The following is a 20682-nucleotide window of genomic DNA, read 5'->3' as shown; positions in this document are numbered from 1 at the left end:
GATTGATTATTTCACTTGTTCATTCAATAAACATTTACTATACATCTACCATCAATCATATAATCTTGGAAGTGCTGGAAAGAGAGTGATGAACAAGACAGAAATCTTTACATTTATTTATTTATTTTTATATAAATGTGTTATTTATTTATTTAAGGCTGCGTTGGGTCTTTGTTGCTGCACGTGGGCTCTTTCTAGTTGCGGTGAGCAGGGGCTACTCTTTGTTGTGGTGCGCGGGCTTCTCATTGCGGTGGCTTCTCTTGTCGCGGAGCACGGGCTCTAGGCGCACGGACTTCAGTAGTTGTGGCACGTGGGCTCAGTAGTTGTGGCTCCCGGGCTCTAGAGCGCAGGCTCAGTAGTTGTGGTGCACGGGCTTAGTTGTTCTGTGGCATGTGGGGTCTTCCCGGACCAGGGCTCGAACCTGTGTCCCTGCATTGGCAGGCGGATTCCTAACCACTGCACCACCAGGGAAGTCCGGGGCTAGGATATTTTATGCAGAGCTATCTTCCGGGAGTTCTGGTTCTGATGGAAGAGGCCTTAAATCCTGCCATTTTGCAACAGGTGTCCCAGCTCACAGGCCCAGCTTGTTCAGACTCCCTGGGGCCCTACCTGGGGGGTATAAATGGTTTCCTAAACAGCCTTTCATCCACTCTAGACTTCACTGAGGGCTCAAGTAAAGACACTTTCTACTTTAGTGTGGGTGACTCGAGCTGCCATAACAAGTAAATACAAATATTTTAGTGGCATAGCACAGGAGAAGTTCCCGTCTCACCTCCCAGCCCAGCATCACATTCTTGGTTGGCACAAATCTTTCTTCCCTGCGGTAACTCAGGGTCCAGGCTGTTGGAGGTTCTGCCATCATCAATAATTGTCTTCCAGCGTGACCCTCTGAGTTATTTCTATTCTCATCAGCCTGAAGGGAAAAGCCCACAGGTGGGCTTCTTTGTAAGGCCAGGAAGTAGCAGTCCTGCCCCATTCAGTCACATGGTGGCTTAGGCTGGGGTCCCCAGAAGCAGGCCCTCAGTGAGGACTCACGTGCAGGTGATTTCTTTAGGAGGTATTCCCAGGAGAAACCAGTAAAGAAGCAGGCAGGACTGGAAAGGGAAAAAGGGTGAGTATGGATGTAATTTCAGACAAAGTCCCCAAAGTTGGCGTAATCCTTTGGGGAGCTCTGGATTGTGAATTACACCTGAGAGTAGGTCTCACCTCAAGGCAAGGTGTCCAGGCTTTCATACACCAGCTAAGGGCTATTCCAGGAACACAGGAACGCCCAGGCATTTCTGGCTGTCTGCCAGTATAGGGCTCCATTAGCCAAGGACCAGCCTCAAAAGAAAGTTGCAGGGGCAAATCCTTGGAATCAGAGCACTACAAAGCAGGAGGATAGACATGCAGGAAAAGTGAATGGAATCCAAGAGGATGGGGCGAAGCATGGATAGTGTCTGCTACGTGTAGCTACACTTAATTGGAAGGGAAGCTGAGAAATGCAATCTATTTGTATCCTCAGGAAGAAGAGAAAAACATGGGTCTTGGTGAATTACGGCAGTGTCTTCCTCACATTTGTTTTTACATGATACTCAACCAAAGTCCCTTTTGTCTTTAAATACAGTAAACACAGCATGTGACTGTTTCATATTCTATGACTGTGTGTGGTGGTAGGGAGGTTGGATGCCCCCATGTGTTCTGGGTAAAATACAAATTGTACAACTCAGCTCCTGTTTATAGTGACAGAAACTTCCAAAAGGAATACTATGTCTATTTCATGCATTTCTTTTGGTCTGCCATGGAAATCCCCCTACCTGCTAACATGGTGAGTGCGGAGGACTTTCTGGGCCTGAGTATGTGGGACCTGGGGAAGGCTCTGGATCCCACAGCCAAGGATGTAAAGCCAGAGCCCCTGGTTCTGGTTCCTGCTGACCTCCTTGGCTTCATCTCCCATCAGCGTCCCCAGAGCACACCTGACCACTACTGTTTCAAGGACCTCCTCCCTTCTACTTGGAAAGCTGATTTCTTTCCTTTTTTTTTTTTTTTTTTTTGCGGTACGCGGGCCTCTCACTGTTGTGGACTCTCCCGCCGCGGAGCACAGGCTCCAGACACGCAGGCCCAGCGGCCATGGCTCACGGGCCCAGCCGCTCCGCGGCATGTGGGATCTTCCCGGACCGGGGCATGAACCCGTGTCCCCTGCATCGACAGGCGGACTCCCAACCACTGCGCCACCAGGGAAGCCCTCCTTTCCTTTTGACCTGGTGATCTCTTCATTCTTCAAAGCCCCTAAATACACTTTCCCAGCCTGCACGGATAACTACTCTTTATGAGCATCTTGTAAATAGGAATAGTAATAATAGCAGCTATTTAAAGAACATGTACTCTGTACTTGATATATATTGTCTTACTCAGTGTCCACACTCACCTGGAAAAGGAAGGGTTCTTATCCCTATTTCACAGGCTGAAGGAGGGCGGGGGGGAAGGCTGGATAGTTAAGTTGGATGGCAGTAAGTATTCTGCTCCAGAGTTGTAGGTGGAATAATCCAGATTATGATCACATTTATTTTTTTAAGGTATCATCAAAATGACAACACATAAATATATGTGTATAGGTGTTTGCTTATATATACAAACATACATATAACATATACACACATGCATATCTCCCCCCCATCTCTCTGTCCCCAAAGGGGTTCAGTTTGAGAAGCACTTTCCTGGCACACTGCCTTTCTCACTCTTCTACCAAGCTCATCATCTTTCCGTATTTCTGATTTTCCTTGTCTTTGTCTCTCTGTCTCTCTCCCTCTCTCCCTCTGCTTCTTCTCTCCCTCCTCCTCTCTGCTCGTCTTCTGTCCTTTGGTCTGCCTTGCCTATTCAAACTCTCCGCAAGCCGGGCTATGTCACTGGCCCTCATTTCTGCAGAGAAACAGCTTGTTTAAATCTCTAGCCAGACTCTGTGTCCCCTTCCATGGACCAAGGTGATGGATGGAGGCAATTACTGCCAGCTCGCTTCCATTAGGACCCTGCCAGCCCCAGGTACCGGCAGCCTCTGCGGGGCTGGTTAATTACAGCACAGGACAGCCATGGGGAGAGGCCCATGTGGCAGGTTGGGCTGCAGAACCTCTGAGGCTGAGCATGTTGCAGCTGATCCCTCCTCTAGGGCCTTGTACCTCCAGAGCCATGTCCTGCCCTGTCTGGGGGGCTCCATGCCCATGTTGGGGCACCCACGAGCTTTGAGCCCCTTTCTTAGGGCTGGGAGTTTGAGCTCTGGAACCAGGTGGCCTGGCTTCAGCTCCTGGGCCTGTCATTTTCTACCTGGGTGACCTTGGGCAAGGATTTACTCTGTGCTTCAGTTTCCTTATCTGTAAAATGGGAAGAAAAATGAGACTGACCTCACAGAATTGTGAGGATCAAAGAGCGTCATTTAGGAAAAGTACTTAGCAGAGTCCTTGGCACACAGTTGAGCTCAGGCAATGTCAACTCTTGTCATGGTGTCAGTAGATCACTTTGTTCAGCTCTCACAGTAAACCTGGAAGATAGAAATTTTGTTCATTTATGGTAGAAGAACCAGAGGCTCAGTCATGTGAAATGCCTCAGGTAGAGGGTGGGGGGAGCAGGGGGGAGCCAGGGTGGGAGTTGGAGGATTTAAATTCTAGACTCAAGGCTCCTTCGCTGTCCTCTGCTGGGAACCTTCTGGCCGCCCCATCCTTTTCCTCCTGATGGTAGAATTGTCTCACTCTGAGCTTTTGTTCCTGTCTGCTCAGTACTGGGTCTGAAATCCCACAGCCCTTGGGAGTCCATCAGGCATGTCCAGGTTCACAGTCCCAGTGAGGATGGTGTCCTGGGGGAGGCTGGCCCGGCACCCGGACCCCTTCACATCTCATCCCAGTTCTGCCCCTAACATGTTATGTAACCTCGAGAAACTCTCCCTTTTGGGACCTCAGTTTCCCTAAGTGGAAAATTGCTTCAGCTGTTCCCCTTCAAGGTCTCTGTTGATCATGCAGAAATCCTGAAGCTCTTGTGCAGAGATCTAAGTACTGGGAGTGTTTATTGCAACCATGCTTGTAATAGTGAAAAATTGGCAACGATCTAATTATCTGTCAAACTATTGTAGCGTATAAAGATAATGAAGGGGAACTTTATGTGCTGACATGGAAATATGAGAAGACAAGGGGAGATACATTGTTGAATATCAAAGCCAGTGACAGAATTGTATACATAGCACAGTCTATTTGCCGAAACAAAATTATCCCTAAACCTACACGTGTATTGGCACATATAGGCAAATGCGTCAAATGCGTAAAAATGATCTAGAAGGCCACATACCAGAGTCTGATGAAGAGTTACTTGTGGGGAGAAGGAAGGGGTGGGAGTGGTGGATGATGGGGGGACTTTCACTTTTTATTTTATATATTTTGGCATAGCTTTAATTTTTATGATATTGCATTAATATTTTACTTGTTCAGTTTTTTTCCTTTCTTTTTTTGTGTGGGTAACAACATGAAAGACCATGATCTAAAGATTCTCTTAACTTTGACCACCTCCTAGATGGTAGTGGTTCCTGGGGTCCATGGTGGGAGCTGAGTACACACACATCTTAGGTTCTTCCTCCTCACCCAGGTCAGGGAGGGTCTCGGGGTGGTAGGGAAGATTCTAGGCCTTTGCCACTCCTGACTCTCTCATCTCAGGGACCCAGGCTGGCCTTGACTGACTGCATTAGGGCTTGGGGGAGGAGTCTAAGGGACTTGGAAGGACAAGGGGTCTCTCCCAAGCTTGTCCACACCCTGACCCTTTAAGTCTGGTGGATCAGAACTGGTTCTGGCCACTTGAGCCCTCGTGGCCATGTAGACTACAATATCAGGTATCAGACCAAATTTATTTATCTTCCCTGGTCTCTAGCAGGTCCTTCTGCTTACATTTCACAGAAGGCTGCAAGAGCCTGAGCTCCAGGAGGAAGAAAATGTCTAAAGACTCAGAGGAGGGCTCAGTCATCAGCCAGCATGGCCAGTTATCTCAGTTCATAAGGAAAACCTGCAGGATTCCAGAAAAATCCATTGATTTCTGCTCTGTGTCACTTTAGTCTCTTCTTTTTTTTTTTTTTTTTTTTTTGTCGTGTGCGGGCCTCTCACTGTTGTGGCCTCTCCCGTTGCGGAGCACAGGCTCCGGACGCGCAGGCTCAGCGGCCATGGCTCACGGGCCCAGCCTCTCCGTGGCATGTGGGATCTTCCCGGACCGGAGCACGAACCCGTGTCCCCTGCATCGGCAGGCGGACTCTCAACCACTGCGCCACCAGGGGAGCCCTTTAGTCTCTTCTTGACCTGATTTTGTCGAAGTTGTTTTCAATGTCATAGAGATTAAAAGGGCCTCCGGGGGAAATGGTTCATTGCCTTGGCTTCCAGAAAGTGTCTTGAATATGCAGTGAAATGATTTTCTATCAACACCCCAAATTAATAGACAGGGAAAACTCTGGCCTTATATTTTATTTCACCCATTTCTCAGGGTGTGTTTACATTTGTCCCGAGAATAATTTTCTTCCCTGTAGGATGCACTGCTGTGTAAAGGTCCTTTAAAGGGGAAACAGGTGAGCGCATTGGGAAAGCCACGGCCAAGTGCAGCGGTCATGCTTGAAATTGTTTCACAATGTTCTCAGCCTCTGTCTCTGAATCCGGTGTCTTCTGTTTCCCTCTTTCTTTCCCACCACCTTCCCTCTCTTCTGTAACTCTCCTACTTTTCTTCCCTTGCATTTGTTTCTCCCCCTTCTTTCTGGGTCTCTTCTTTTCCAGCCACACTCAGCCTGTCTGTTTTGTCTGTTTCTTCTCTCAGCCTCCTCACTTTTTTTTCGCTCTTCATGATTTCCTTCCCCTTTCATGCCTTTTCTTTTCCTTCCCTCTACCTTAATTTGCCATAGTTTGAAAGTTAAATATATCTACATCCTTGTTATGTGTTTAGTATTTTGTGTTTTCTGTTCTGAATTTAAAGGCAGAGGAAATGGATAGTTCATATTTCATTCTCTCAGAGCAGCAAAGAAAGTTACCACCCCAATAATAACAGCCCTAAACCAAGATGCTTTCTTAATGGGATCCCTGACTTTTTTTTCCCCAAGGGGCTGAGGGAATGAGGAACCCTTGCTAAACCTCTGGGAATGTTAAAGTTTTAATTCTGACTCATTTTAGATTTTGATTAATTAATTAATTAATTTTATTTATTTTTGGCTGCGTTGGGTCTTCATTGCTGCGTGCGGGCTTTCTCTAGTTGCGGCGAGCGGGGGCTGCTCTTTGTTGCCGTGCGCAGGCTTCTCATTGCGGTGGCTTCTCCTGTTGCAGAGCACGAGCCCCAGGTGCATGGGCTTCAGCAGTTGTGGCTCGTGGGCTCTAGAGTGCAGGCTCAGTAGTTGTGGTGCACGGGCTTAGTTGCTCCGTGGCATGTGGGATCTTCCTGGACCAGGGCTCGAACCCGTGTCCCCTGCATTGGCAAGCGGATTCTCAACCACTGCGCCACCAGGGAAGCCCGATAGATTTTGATTACTTTGATGATGGTATATTAACTGCATTGCAGACATATAGTTAAGAGGAAATACATTGGTAGATCTGGCTCTTCCGTCTTAAGCAAACCAATAACTGGTTCTCTTTTCCTTTCAGAATGTTCTAGGCAGCACCAAAAAGACAGAAATGGGCCTGGAGTTGGGAAATCTGGGCTTAAATCCTTGATCTGTTTTTTATTAGTTGTGTGACTCTGGGCAAGTCAACCTCCCTGAGTCTCAGTTTCCTCACATGTAGAAGGAAACCAACAAAGAGCTACATTGCAGGCTTGTGAGGATCAAGTTAGAATACGTATGACTCATCCTAGGGGCTTAAGTATGAATCAGTTGTCTTTCTTTCTAGACCTTCTGTGCCTCTCCCATTCCATCTGGTACCTGTGGAACTAAATGAGGCTCTAGGGACTGTGGGATCCTGGGCAGGGATCTACTTCCCAAGCTAGGTTGGGTGGGCTTTCTTTGCCCCCAAAGACCTCTGTCCTCAGCCTGATTCACTTTTCTGTTCCTGCCACAAGACTGTGCCTTCCCCTTGGCATGGGTGATGTCTTGTTCATTCCTGTATCCCCGGGGCAGAGCAAAGGTCACAGGAAACATGGAGTAAAGCCCTTATTAAGGCTGGCTCTGTGTTGGACACTTTACATCTTTACATGCCCTGTCTCATGTTAACCTCATATCTGTATGAGGTGACCGTTATTATTATGCTCATTGTACAGACAAGGAAACTGAGTCTCACAGGGATTAAGTAATTTACCCCATATCACACAGGTGCCAATGGGCAGAGCCAGTGTTTGAACCCAGGCAGTGGACCCCCAGATCTCATGTGTGTCACCACTGTCTCATACAGCAGAGAAAATGGAAGAATGAATACGTAAAAGAATAAACTCATGAGTCACCTGGCCTTGTTGGGCCACTCAGGGCTTAGTGCTATAATTAGCTTCAGTTGGAACTTGGTCATAGGGAAGTTACAGCAGCCTGAGAGATCACATCCTTGAGACTTCCCTTCTCTCTAATAAGAGATTTGAATAGCCTGATATCTGTTACCTGTCTTGATAAATACAAGGAAATAAATAATGCAATAGTTTCTTTCCCTTGCAGTTGAGACTGAGCAGTCATAATTCTGTCCCACAGGCGGTAAATTCGAGGAGGAGAGTGAAATGTCTTCTTAAATAGTCCAAAATAAATTTCCCGGGGTAATTACCAACAAGAACAAATTCCATAAATTTGATTTAATTGGCACCAGGCAAATGAAACAGGAAGGAAAATAATCCCCTTAACATCACTGGGGGCATCTCAGAAGCAGAAGCTGGGAACATCAGGATAAGCAGCAACCATCAGACGAACTTGACTTTCAGGGTCGGGAAAGAAAGGGCCTCCATTTACTGGGCTTCTCATATGTGTCAGACACCATACTGGAAGCTTACATATTGTCTAGAGGGGGTAATATTAGCTCTTGTATCTGTTAGCTATTGCTGTGTAACAAACCACCCCACAGCTCAGTGTCTTAAAAGAATAGTTTATTATCATTTACATGTCTGTAAATGATATGTGGATTTCATATCATTTGAAATCCATCACGTGGATTGGCTGGAGCTTGACTTACTCAAGCAGAACTTTGCTGGGACAGCTTTGCTTCTCACTGCAAGTCTATGGGTTGGCTGGTGTGGCTCTGGTCCACATATCTCTCTCCTAATCCTATTGTCAGTCAGCTAGCCAGAATATGTTCATCTCATGTGGATGACACTTCCATTCATATACCATTGACCAAAAAAGTCACATGGCCAATATAAAAGCAAAGGGCAGGGGAGTATGCTGTATCCATGATGAGGCCATGGCCAGGTGTGGATGTAGGAAAGGGTGTTGAATTGAAGACAGTGATTCAATAACACAAGTATTATTGCCTCAGTGTGTAGATGGGGAATATGAATTCAGAGAGGTTCAACAAATTGCACCAATCACACAGCAAGTAAGGTATGGAGATTAGATTCAGATCCAGGATTATTGGGCACCAAGGGCCATGCTTTCCCTCTTGATTTGATTCTTAGAGAGAATTCTATGAATTCTAACTTCAGGAAGCTGTTGGAATCTTCCCTGACATCCATCTGTGTGCTCCTGTGTCCAAGAATTCATGTCTCAGATGAGTGAGAAGTTGACAAAATTTAAGATTCATTTGCCTATTTAGATCTCCCACTTTCCCCCCTTCCCTCAAACTGTGGCCCTCCCTGGATTCACAGCATGCAAAACCAAGGTCAACTACCATATCTGCTATCCTTGCTCTCTCTACTGACCTTTCACTGACAGATCCCATCAAGTCAGGCTCCCCCTGGATCATATCCTATACCAGATTGTGATGCCTCCCTGGGGCCCCTTCCGGGCTTGCTGTGGGTCCTGCAGCTGTCCAGAGTACTGAAAGAACCCACCAGGAGTCTGGCTTAGTGAATCCAGCTGGAGTCAATTAAGGACTCATACTCGACTAAGCCTCATTTGGTTCAGGAAGCTTCTGTTCTGGCTTTCTGCCTCAAGTGCACTTGGGAACATGAAATACAGGGGGAACGGCTAATAACTGTAAGTGAACTCTTAAGGCTTAGAGCATTTCGCTATTTGCCACGTTGAAAGCAAGGGATTGGTGTGGCAATTTACAAAACCTCACAAGGGAATTCAGTAAGAGTTTTGTGTGGTGCCTTGCATTTTGCAAGCCCCTTTCACACACACCATCTGCCCCATGGTATTGAGGCAGGTTTATTGTGCTCATTGTACAGGTGATGAAACTGAGACTTGGAAGACATTTCCTATTCTGTGGTCGTAGAATAGCACTAAAGGAAGATATAGGGCTCTGAACTTCTGAATTATTCATCTTTCTACTTCCATTTGTCATCTCAACAAATATATATATATATATATATATTTTTTTTTTTTTTTCTTTTTGCGGTATGCGGGCCTCTCACTGTTGTGGCCTCTCCCGTTGTGGAGCACAGACTCCGGATGCGCAGGCCCAGCGGCCATGGCTCACGGGCCCAGCCACTCCACGGCATATGGGATCCTCCCAGACCGGGGCACGAACCCGTATCCCCTGCATCGGCAGGCGAACTCTCAAACCACGGCGCCACCAGGGAGGCCCAACAAATATATTTTGATGAACTGATTTAAAGTTCTTTGGAGGGCACAGAGAGGAAAAAACATGGTAATACATCTAAGAAGATTGCAATCATGCATGTGAGTGTTTGGTGAGAGCAAGGTAGGTGAGTCCACAAATAGGGATATGGGAAGACAAAATGTATCCACTCCGATCTGCATTTATTCATTGATCCAATAAATACATATCAAGTGCTTATTACTATGTGCTTGGTACTCTGATGGGCACTAATGATATGAGTAAATAAGGCAAATTTCATCCCTGCCCAGTCTAGAAAGGAAGATAGTTATTAGAGAAGCAAACAAGCAATGAAACTCGTAATTACAAATTTTGATGAATGCTGTAAAATCAACAAATAAATAAAATATTGAGATGGAATAAGGGGGGTGAAGGGAGGATTCTACTTAGGTAAGGTGATTAGAAAAGACTTCTCTGGCGATGTGACATTTAAGCTAACACCCCAAGGCTGTAAATCTGGGAAATGGGATGGGTAGGGTGTTCCAAGCAGAGAAAATAGCATGTGCAAAGGGCCTGTGGCCAGAAAGAGCTTGGCCTGTTGGAGGAACTACAGAGGCGCTCATGTGACTGAAAAAAGTGAGTGAGTGGGGGAGTGATTAAAGGTAAGATCATAAAGGTAGCCCATGCTGGCCACTCTAAGGAGTTTATATTATTATTTGCTTGACAGAGAGTCTGGCACAAAGTAGGTGGTAATAACTGGAAGTCCTAGATTGGCTACCCTAGAAGCAGACCTTGAGATAAGAAAGTGAGTGCTAGCAGTCTCTTTGGGTGGGGATCTCGGGGAGCACAAGTATATAAGTGAAGGAAAAGACAGGGGAAAAAAGGAGCCAATAAAGGTAAGACATGTTGCACGTTACTGCTGTGGGCAACTGGGGCTCAGACCTTCAGGAAACCTCTGGAAGGGAGTGTCCAGCATTCCTCCGTTATACTACTAACCAAGGGATAGGGAGCAGAAGTGTTTTTCTACCGCTGTCATCAGTCACTGGTTGAAGGCTGCTGCTGAGAATGGGAGGCATGAACACTCCCTTGCAGCCTGCTCAGAGGGCCAAGCAGGCGGTGTCTCACATGTGTTTCCAGTTGGAAGCCTCCCGGTTTGTGTACATGGGAACAGGCAGTGCCCAGGCACTATTGGTGGGGCATTTAGGGTATCCTCTACTGTGGGCATCCAATATCCCAACTACAGGCCACGCATGCCTGCTGGGGATGAGGGGAGCAAGGACAAAGGAAGGAGGGGAGGCCAAAGATATTGGCAGAAAAAAAGAAGGAAAACGCCATCCTTCGGGGGCCACCCTCCCCAGGGATGGCGCTGGGAGCAGCTGGCCCTGGGACTGGCTTGAAGCTGGAGGAGCAGACCATATCCCTGAGGGTCCCAGTCCCACCTGTATGAGTGTGGCCCTTGCTTCGCAGCTCTGCTGGGAACATTCACCAGATGCCTCTTCCCTGCAGGTCTGAGGAGAGCGCCCCCAGCCCCGTTTCCTTTTAGCAATGAGGCCTCACTTCTCAGGCTCAGCCTGTAATACACCGTCGGGCTGAAGACATCTAGTTCCCCGAGTTTCCCACCTCTGGCACTTGACCTTCATCCTCCACACCTCCTCCGCAGGCATAACCTTCACCTCTTAGCTCTGAAGAGCTCACATTCTAAGGGAGTAAGTGGGATTTAGGGACCAGACCAGGGAGGTTGGAAATGGCTTCAGAAGCATATTCAAAATAAGAATTTGTGTTCTCCACACAGAGTCCTAGGTGATTAACGAGGAAAATTATGTACACCTTCCTCGGCTATGTAGGTGATAAAAACCAACATTACTGAACTTGTTTTTGTAGCTTGGGAAAGGCTAGCTGATAAATGATCTTATTTGCTCCCCACAGCAACCCAGGGAGGCAAATAATACTGTTAGTCCCACTTATCAGATGAGGGAGCTGAGGTTCAGGAATCATTAAGTGCTTTGCTTCAAATCCCACAGACAGTGAACAGCAGAGACTCTGTGAGTGCTTTTCTTCCAGTGACGGAGTGAGCTCTTTACCTTGGGGATATCTCGACATTTTTCCAATGAAATGATAACAGATTCACTATGATGCCAAAAGCTCAGCTTCTCTGGACACCAGTGCCGAATCGAATCTCAAAGACAGAATTTGGGGTGAAGTAGAAAAGGATAGCTTTACTACTTTGTCAGGCAAAGGGAGACACATTGGGCTCCTGCCTCGAAAAACTGTGTGTCCCAACTTGGAGAGGATAGTGAGAAGTTTTATAGTAAATCGTTCAAAGAGGGAGTGATCAGCTCGTGGACATTCTTCTGATGGGTTGGTGGTGAGGTAAGGAGTCTTCAGGTTCCACCTAGTTTGGGGTCTGCATGCTTGTGGGCAGCGTACCATCCTTACGTTAACTTCTCCTACCTGGAGGGGTTTCAGTATCTGCAAAACAGCTCAAAGATACTGTTGCGTGTATCCCTTGATGAGGAACCAGGACCTTGCCCCAAGGCTGCACTATTGTTTTTCTTGACTGTTTGTTTCTCCCTGGTCTCACATCCCCTCCCTTCCCTAATTAACAACTGCTTGAATCTGCCCGTTGAAACTCAAGGAAGGTCACAGAGGCTGAATGAAGGCTATTTCCTGTAATCAAAGAAATGGGGGACACAGAAAGGCTTTGTGCCCAGGAGCCCCACAGGGCCCTGCTCAGTATCAACTATAGGACTGTTTATAATACGGATATTGGAAATGACCTATGTCTACAACAATAGGATATCAAATGCCATTCAGCCAATAAATCTGAGGATTGAGGTCTATGAACATAGGTGGGTAAAAGTAAAGAAATCAGCTTACACAATTGTACTATAGGTTGGGGTCTGCAAACGTTTTCTGTAAAGGGCCAGGTAGTAAATATTTTGGACTTTGTGGGCCATATGAACTCTGTTACAGCTAATCAATTCTGTCATTGCTGTGTGAAAAGAGGCATAGCCAATTTGTAAATGAATGGGTGTGGCCGTGTGCCAATAAAACTTTATTTACAAAATCAAAGGGTTAGATTCTGCCTCCAGGTGGTAGTTTGTACTGATCCCTCTTGTAGTGAAGACATTTCAGAGAGCGTATTACTCTTTCTGTCACTAGAGGGCGCCCCTCCATTAGTGAGGAGGCACGGAAGCTGGGCTTCTTTATCATGGGTGGGGACTTAAAGGAATGAATTACGGCTGGAATTACTGTAAAAGGACAGAAAACACACACACACACACACACACACACACACACACACAGAATATCTACTGTGTTCCAGGTACAGGTCAAGGGTGTGCTGGTAAATGTTTAAAAATAGACTCTCAAAAAAAAAAAAAAGAAAAAAAGAAAGAAAGAAAAAGAAAAGAAAAAAGAGAAAACCAAACCACCCCTGATTTGTAGTACTTGTTGATTTTTATAGTGAACTCCTCCCATCACCGCTGCTCTCAAGCTACTAACTTGCCATGGATCTGTCTGCAAAGTTCCTATCATTAAATTACGGAGTCCCGTAAACTGATACAAGTCAGCATCAGCACACTGCTGGTTCATTTTATTTTAATTATCTTTTATTTTAATTGCTTTCACATTCACTTGATGAGGTAGGTGATAAATAATAATAATAACAACGACAACTAACATTTGTTGAGCAATTACAACGTGCAGATATTCTGCTGAGTGTTTTACATGTATTATCTCATTTTGCAGTCCTCACAGCTCTTTGCAGATGAGCAAATTGAGGCTTAGAGAAAATCAGTAATTGGCTCAAGGCACTAACTCCAGGATTCAGACTCTTGAAGTTTGACTCCCAAAGTCAGTCACTCAGATGCAGCAGATACTGCATCTGCTGTGGTTGGGCAAGGTGCAGGTGTTTAAATCTCTGTTTTACAGCTAAGGAAACAGGTTTTTAAAAAGTGACTTGCCTTTCAGACAGCTCGTCGCTGGTCACCTTAGGTCTAGAACCCAGTTCTTTCTGACTTGAGTGTCCATGTTTTTTCCAAGTGCTAAGGAACTAGAAGAGTTAGCTGAGTTTAACCAGTTATTCCCAGAGATGAGTTTGAGGAGGGATTTGAAGGAGGAGAAGAGTCCAGGTGGACCGAGGAGAGGGAGATGTATTTTTATTGAGACAGATGCATACCCAACGAGAAGGTGTCGAAAGAAATGGAAGCACAAACCATCTGAAGGGTTGTGAGCAGGTTTTCTTGGTTGGGTCAGAAAGGGTGAGCTGTAAATAATGGGGGGAAATGAGAAAGGCAGAGAGGGGTCTGGTTTTGAAGTTGCTAAATTATAGGGGGCATGTAGTGCTTTTCCAAGCTGAGCAAGTGTGGACTGTTGGAGCCAGGGAGGCTGATGGGGAGCAGGACTCCGAGGTGACCACTGGGGATGCACCAAGGGATGGGGTCAAATATCTGGTTTGTAAGGAAGTGACAGTGGAGTTGCTAATACCGCCCTTTAACTCAATCTGCTTCCACATGGGGTGGGATTTCCAGGCTCCTCAAGATATTATCTGTAAAGGAAAGGGCATTGACACTTCTAGCTTCAGCTCTGTCCTTTACCGGCTGCATGACCTTGGGCAATTCCACGAATTTCTCTAAGCTTCTGTTTCCTTATCTTTAAAATGAAATAATGTATGTTAAAACATCTAACTCAGTGCCTGACACACTGTTGAAACTCTAGCAGTCTTTGCTCATTCATTCATTCCCAAACGCTGATGTACTTGGGGGTGGGGGCAGGGCAGCCGTGTTTCTCTGGTCTTTGTAATAAGCCCACATATCAGGATTGCTAGTCCCCGCCATGGCTGTTCCTGCTCCACTGAAGTCTTTTCAACAAGGGCACAAACTATAAGCAGAGGCAAAGCCAGGTTTTACCTTTCAAGCTTTGAGCATGGTTTGAAGAGGCATATGAAATAATGTTAGTCCTGGTTTCCCTTAACTGTCTATCATGAGATCACCTAGGATCTCCTTATCTAGAATAGAGTTTAGAACCAATACAGAAACAATACCCCTCCGTCTACCACCAACGCATGTGTACAAACTCATGTCTGTGGCAAAAATAGATGCCAGGGACTCCCCATGGATCAATCAACTTATAGAAGAGAACCTCAGTTCTTCAGAACATACTTAGTCTCATCTTAAATATAATTTCGATGAGAACGGTTATCATGTTTTCTACCCCAAAGGAAATTAGAAGCAATGAATTAGAAGGGATAGTGTGTCTAAGTTTCCTATAAGCAAATTCCTTGAAAGAAGGGGGAAGGATACTCCAATTGCTTGATAGTGGATGAAGACGGTGACAAGGCAACTTCAGGAATGCGGTATTTGGAGCCATTTGGTGTAGGAACTTCTCCACTTCCACACTTCATTGGATGTGAGGATATCACCAAATCTGAGCACAGTCACTCATGCTCATAGCAATCTCATCTGAGTCACCTGGAAACTTTTATTTATTTATTTGTTTTTAAGTCTTTATTGAATTTGTTGCAATATTGCTTCTGTTTTACATTTTTGGTTTTTTGGCTGCGAAGCATGTGGGATCTTAGCTTCCCGACCAGGGATCAAACCCGCATGCCCTGTATTGGAAGGAAAAGTCTTAACCACTGGACTGCCGGGGAAGTCCCACCCTGGAAACTTCTAAGTGGTGCTTAAGAAGGCAGGACATTGGTCAACTTATTCTGGAAAGCTTTCTCTCCAACATGATTATGTTTTAGTTTTCCCTAAAAGAATCACCTCCTGCCATATGGACGTTTTATATGCATGGAAAAATTCCTCTCCAGGGAGGGTCAGATGACTGGGGCATTGCTATATAGCATCTTCAGTTCCTTCTGATTAGCTGTAAAAGGTGACAACCTTCAGTGTAAAGCAGGCCTTTTTTCATCTACTCTGAAACACTCTCTCCTTATTCCTTGGTTCTCGGATTTGATGAGCAAATTCATTTCCACTTTCTATCCTCTCTTTATAAATTTGTGCACTTTGATTAAGACCCCTTTCAGGCTGCCTCTTCACAGACTGAGGCAGTTTGATTCTTAAAATCTGGTCTTTCCCATAGGGCAGGCCATCTGGTCATCTACTTTCTGCCACCCCTTTCTAGCTATGATGCCTCAACACTTTGACCGGTGGTCACGTCCTCTCTGAAGACTTCTCCAAGGCACCATCTTTGCCGAAGTAAGTTAATGACTCATTCTTCTCTGCCACGTGAGTCCTTTCTCATATTTTTTTCATTGTTCATGATCTTCTTCCTTTAAAAGAAAGTTCTTCAAAGGAAAGTACTGGATCTTAGGCAGATCTCTACCTCTGAAACAGAGGAGGGTCTGTGGCCACCATGTCCATGTCCCACTCCCTTCAAGAGCACCAGCTGCAGGGTACCTGGCAGCCTCCTTGCTATGTCTTTGGATTCTCCCTGCACTCACGTTCAGGCCAAGCTTCCCTAGGACCACTTCTAGCCCAAGACTAAACACTTCAGGAGTACCAGAGCCATACCATTCTTGCCTGACATGGAGCTCCTCCATGCCTAGGCTGACTCTAACTCAGAAGTGCATGTGATCTGAGCTTTTCTTTCTTGATCCTGCCTTCCCTCTCCCATGGGTGTCAGACTTGCATCTCTGTCTGAGGGCTCTCCCCATCTGCTCTTGCTCCCTTTACCTTTCATAGGCATTTCCCCCAAGAATGTCCTGCACCTAATCCCATCTGGGTGTCAACTTCTCAGAGAACCAAAACTCACAAAGTATCTGATGCATAGTGGATACCAAAAAAATGTCAGCTGAGCTGAATTTATTGTGGTTTTATTGGTCACCAGATATGGGCTTTGATGGATCATCTCTTCAGTGCAGGTGTTCTATAGTTAACATGGTTAATCATACAACACCAGCCAATGTCTCCTTAAATAAGACTGAACTATCTGTGTGACTTGGGATCATCACTATGGATATTTGTTGACGAAGTAGTGAAGCCACTGGTACCCTCAGAATCTGCTGAGATGTTTGAGCCTATTTTCCTGTGTATGAGTGACCCCAGAGAGCTGTCTGTACTCATTGAGTTGTTGTGTCTGTTTTCAATAGTTTTATTTTTCTGTCTCTATCTTTGCTGTCAGTGTTTTTAAATGCTAGAGTTGGGAGGGACTTCAAAGATCATTCCTCAGCAGATCTTCAGAGCATGTAATCACCAGGTACTACTCAGGTGCTGGGCATTCAGGGTTAGATAAGAAACAATCCTTTCCCTCAAGGTGGGAGCAAGTTCCACATTTTACAGATGACAAACCAATTTGGCAACATTTCTCAGCAGAGCCATCATGAAAACAAAAATAACGGAAGCTAATATATCGTGACAGCAAAGGATTTCTTCAAGATGGATGGGTATGGATCCAATCTGAACCTTTAGAGCACCCTCTGGGCCCCAAGTCTGTGTCAATTCATGATGGGCATAGAATCACCTGCTTTCCCAGCCTCACAGGCAGCTCAAGATTCCTATGATTAATCAGCATACTGAAAAAGATGTTACCATGAGCTGACTCCATCAACAGGAACCTCATGCTGCTCATTTAAGTGTTGACTTATCCTTATGAGAGAATAAAAAAATGCAGGGAGTTGAGAGTGACCCAAGCATCAGCTTGGAGAGTATCGCTTTCGTGCTTCATGCAGAGAAATTGGGGTCTGGAGACCCGGGTCTCCTTCCAGCTCTGTCACTAACTCTCTGTGTGACCTTGGACAGGACATCTAACCTCTTAGATGTAATTATTAATTTTATTCTGGCACATTATTTGGCAGGACCATTCGTCCGTCCAGCAAAAGCGTCTTTGTAACACTGCATGTCAAGCACTGTTCTTCGTATTTCATAATCTTTCCAACAACACTATGAGATATGTCTACTATGATTATCACAGTTTTACAGATAAAGAAAGTGAGGCGGGCTTCCCTGGTGGTGCAGTGGTTGAGAATCTGCCTGCCAATGCAGGGGACACGGGTTCGAGCCCTGGTCTGGGAGGATCCCACATGCCGCGGAGCAACTAGGCCCGTGAGCCACAACTACTGAGCCTGCGCATCTGGAACCTGTGCTCCGCAACAAGAGAGGCCGCAATAGTGAGAGGCCTGTGCACCGTGATGAAGAGTGGCCCCCACTTGCCACAACTAGAGAAAGCCCTCGCACAGAAACGAAGACCCAACACAGCAAAAATCAATAAATTAATTAAAAAAAAAAGAAAGTGAAGAACAGAGAAACTAAATAACTTGCCTAAGGTCACAATTCTAGTATAAATAGCAGACCTGGGATTCTAAGCTAAGCAGTCTGATTCCACACACCTTGTACACACCACTACACTGAGGGACAAAATGTTCTGGCTTTCCTTCAAACTGGAATTTGACTCAGTGAAGTAGGCCAGTGGAAAGAGAGAAAGAAAGGAAGAAATGAAAGAAAGAGAGACAGACTCAACAGGAAAGAGAAAAGCACAAGGAGGGATGGGGTCTTCATGGGAGGTGTCATGAAGTCGGGGGAGAGCAATCTGGCCAGAAAAGTAATGGTTACCCTAAAACACACCTGGGCAGGGAGCTGCCTTCAAGAAGATTATCTCTCCATTCAGTGGCAGGCAGAGGAGGGAGCTCTTGGGCAAATGGGCTTATTCCAGGGACAGACACATCATCAGAGAGACTGTTATTCTCTGTGATGGTTAACAGGACATAGATCCCCATACTGATCCAGGTTCTGGGAGAGTAGCTCAATGGGCAGGAAAGTGTCAAGGTTACTCATTCCTTATTGCCTGGCATGTGTCAGAAATGGGAAACTATATAAAAAGACATAGTCCTGACTTGGGTACTCACAGCCTGATGAGGGGAAGAAGACAAATAAATAAAAAAGTATAATGTCTTGATCATGAGAAGTGATTATGTACAAGGCAATCTCTAAGATTGCTTCCAGGGATTCTGTCTCTTGGTATTCACGTCCTCACCTGATCCCCTCTTTTGAGTGTGGGCTGGATTTATACTCTTGCTTCTAATGAATGAATACAGCAGTAGTGATGTATGTCATGTCTGAAGTTAGGTTATAAAAAGACTGTGACAAGTGACACACCTCCCTCTGTCTCTGTCTCTCTGTCTCTCTGTATCACATATGTTAAGGGAAGCAAGCTTCCACAATGTGAGCAGACCTATGCCCCCAAGGAGTGGTGAGGAACTGAGGCCCTCTGTACAACAGCCTGTGAGGAAATGAAACCTGCCAACACCAACCACAGGGGTGAGCTCGGAAGTGGATCCGTCAGCCCCAGTTGAGCTTTGAGATGTCAGCAGACCAGGCTGACACCTCAGCTCTAACCTCAAGAAAGACCTTGAGCCAGAAGCACCCAGCTAAGCTGCTCCCAGAAACCCTGAGATAATAAATACTTGTCATTTTAAGCTGCTACATTTGGGGTCATTTGTTACACAGCAATAGGTAACTAATACATGACAGCACAAAAGATTTTTCCAGAGTGGCTTTATAGAGGAAGTTATAGTCAAATTGAGATGTAAAACAACAGATGTTTGCCAAGTAACAAAGGGTATTCTAAACAGTGGAACAGTCATAGAAACCAGAGGAAATAGTCAAAATTTGAACTGGATGGAACATAGAGTGTGTCTTAGATGTCGTTGGGGCAGACGTGGGAGATGAGGTCAGAAAAGTGAATAAGCGTATAAGATGGGCTAAGGAATTTTAAATGCAAAATCATATTCCCCTTAAAGAATTACTATCCAGGGACTTCCCTGGTGGTCCAGTGGTTAAGACTCTGTACTCCCAACACAGGGGACCTGGGTTCAATCCCTGGTCAGGGAACTAAGATCCCACATGTTGCAACTAAGACCCAGTGCAGCCAAATTAAAAATATAATTTAAAAAAAAGAATTACTGTACAGAGATTTTTGTGGGTTATCTGAATGAGAAAGTATAGGAAGGCCAAGAATCTGAAAAATCCTTGGGATACTGGGACCCTTTAAGTCTGTAAATTCAGCAACCTTCACTGCAATTGATTTCAAAGCTACAGTTCTCTCTGCCTCAGGAGTTTTATTTTATTCTTCTCCTAATCATTCTTTTTTTTTTTTTTCTTTTTGCGGTATGCGGGCCTCTCACTGTTGTGGCCTCTCCCGTTGCGGAGCACAGGCTCCGGATGCGCAGGCCCAGCGGCCATGGCTAACGGGCCCAGCCGCTCCGCGGCATATGGGATCCTCCCAGACCGGGTCACGAACCCGTATCCCCTGCATCGGCAGGCGGACTCTTAACCACTGCGCCACCAGGGAGGCCCTCTCCTAATCATTCTTTATTGTCATTAATGTTATAATAAACTGCGATGCATATATCTTATTGCATGATTATAGGGCTCAACCAAAGAGTTACTGACACTGTACCCCACCCCCAGTCTCAGACATAGATCTTAGGGGTCCCTTAGAACTTCTGTACTTCACATAATAGATGTGGAAAATAGAGTCAGGGGTGGACCCTTGCCCTCCTTCTCATAGACTGTAAAGGGCTCCTACCCTATTTGTAGCCTAGTCAGGGTTATAATGCAGTGCTTAGCGGGAAGGTTCTGAAGTTAGAGAGGCTTGGGTTAAAATCCTGGTTTTCAGCGCTATCTTTGTGAGCTTGGATAACTTACTTAAACTCTCTGAATCTCAATTTCTTCATCTATAAAACAGGGAATGGAGTAGTGCCAACATTACAGGTTGTGGTGTGGATTGAATGAGATGACATTCAATCTCACTGGGGGGTGTGCATGCACAGGATTTCCTTGCCAGGAATATCGCTTACTATTATTCGTGATGCAACACAAGGTTATCTCCCAAACTAATTTTCTTTGTCTTGCCTTTTCCCTGTTGCTGACTGTAGCATGATTATGTGTATGAATCATGACTCTGAGTTCTAATTACATGTTATCAGAATCAGTAGACTAGGTGTACTATTATCTATTGCTGCATATCAATTTACCCCCAAACTGAGTAGCTTAAAACAACACACATTTATTATCACACAGTTTCTGTGGGTCAGGAACCTGGGAACAACCTAACCTTTGCTTTAGGGTCTTTC

This window comes from Mesoplodon densirostris, chromosome 16 (genome assembly GCF_025265405.1).
Source record: "Mesoplodon densirostris isolate mMesDen1 chromosome 16, mMesDen1 primary haplotype, whole genome shotgun sequence".
Classification (NCBI taxonomy): Eukaryota; Metazoa; Chordata; class Mammalia; order Artiodactyla; family Ziphiidae; genus Mesoplodon; species Mesoplodon densirostris.
The sequence above is the reverse complement of the archived record's forward strand: the minus strand, read 5'-3'. Positions refer to the sequence as shown.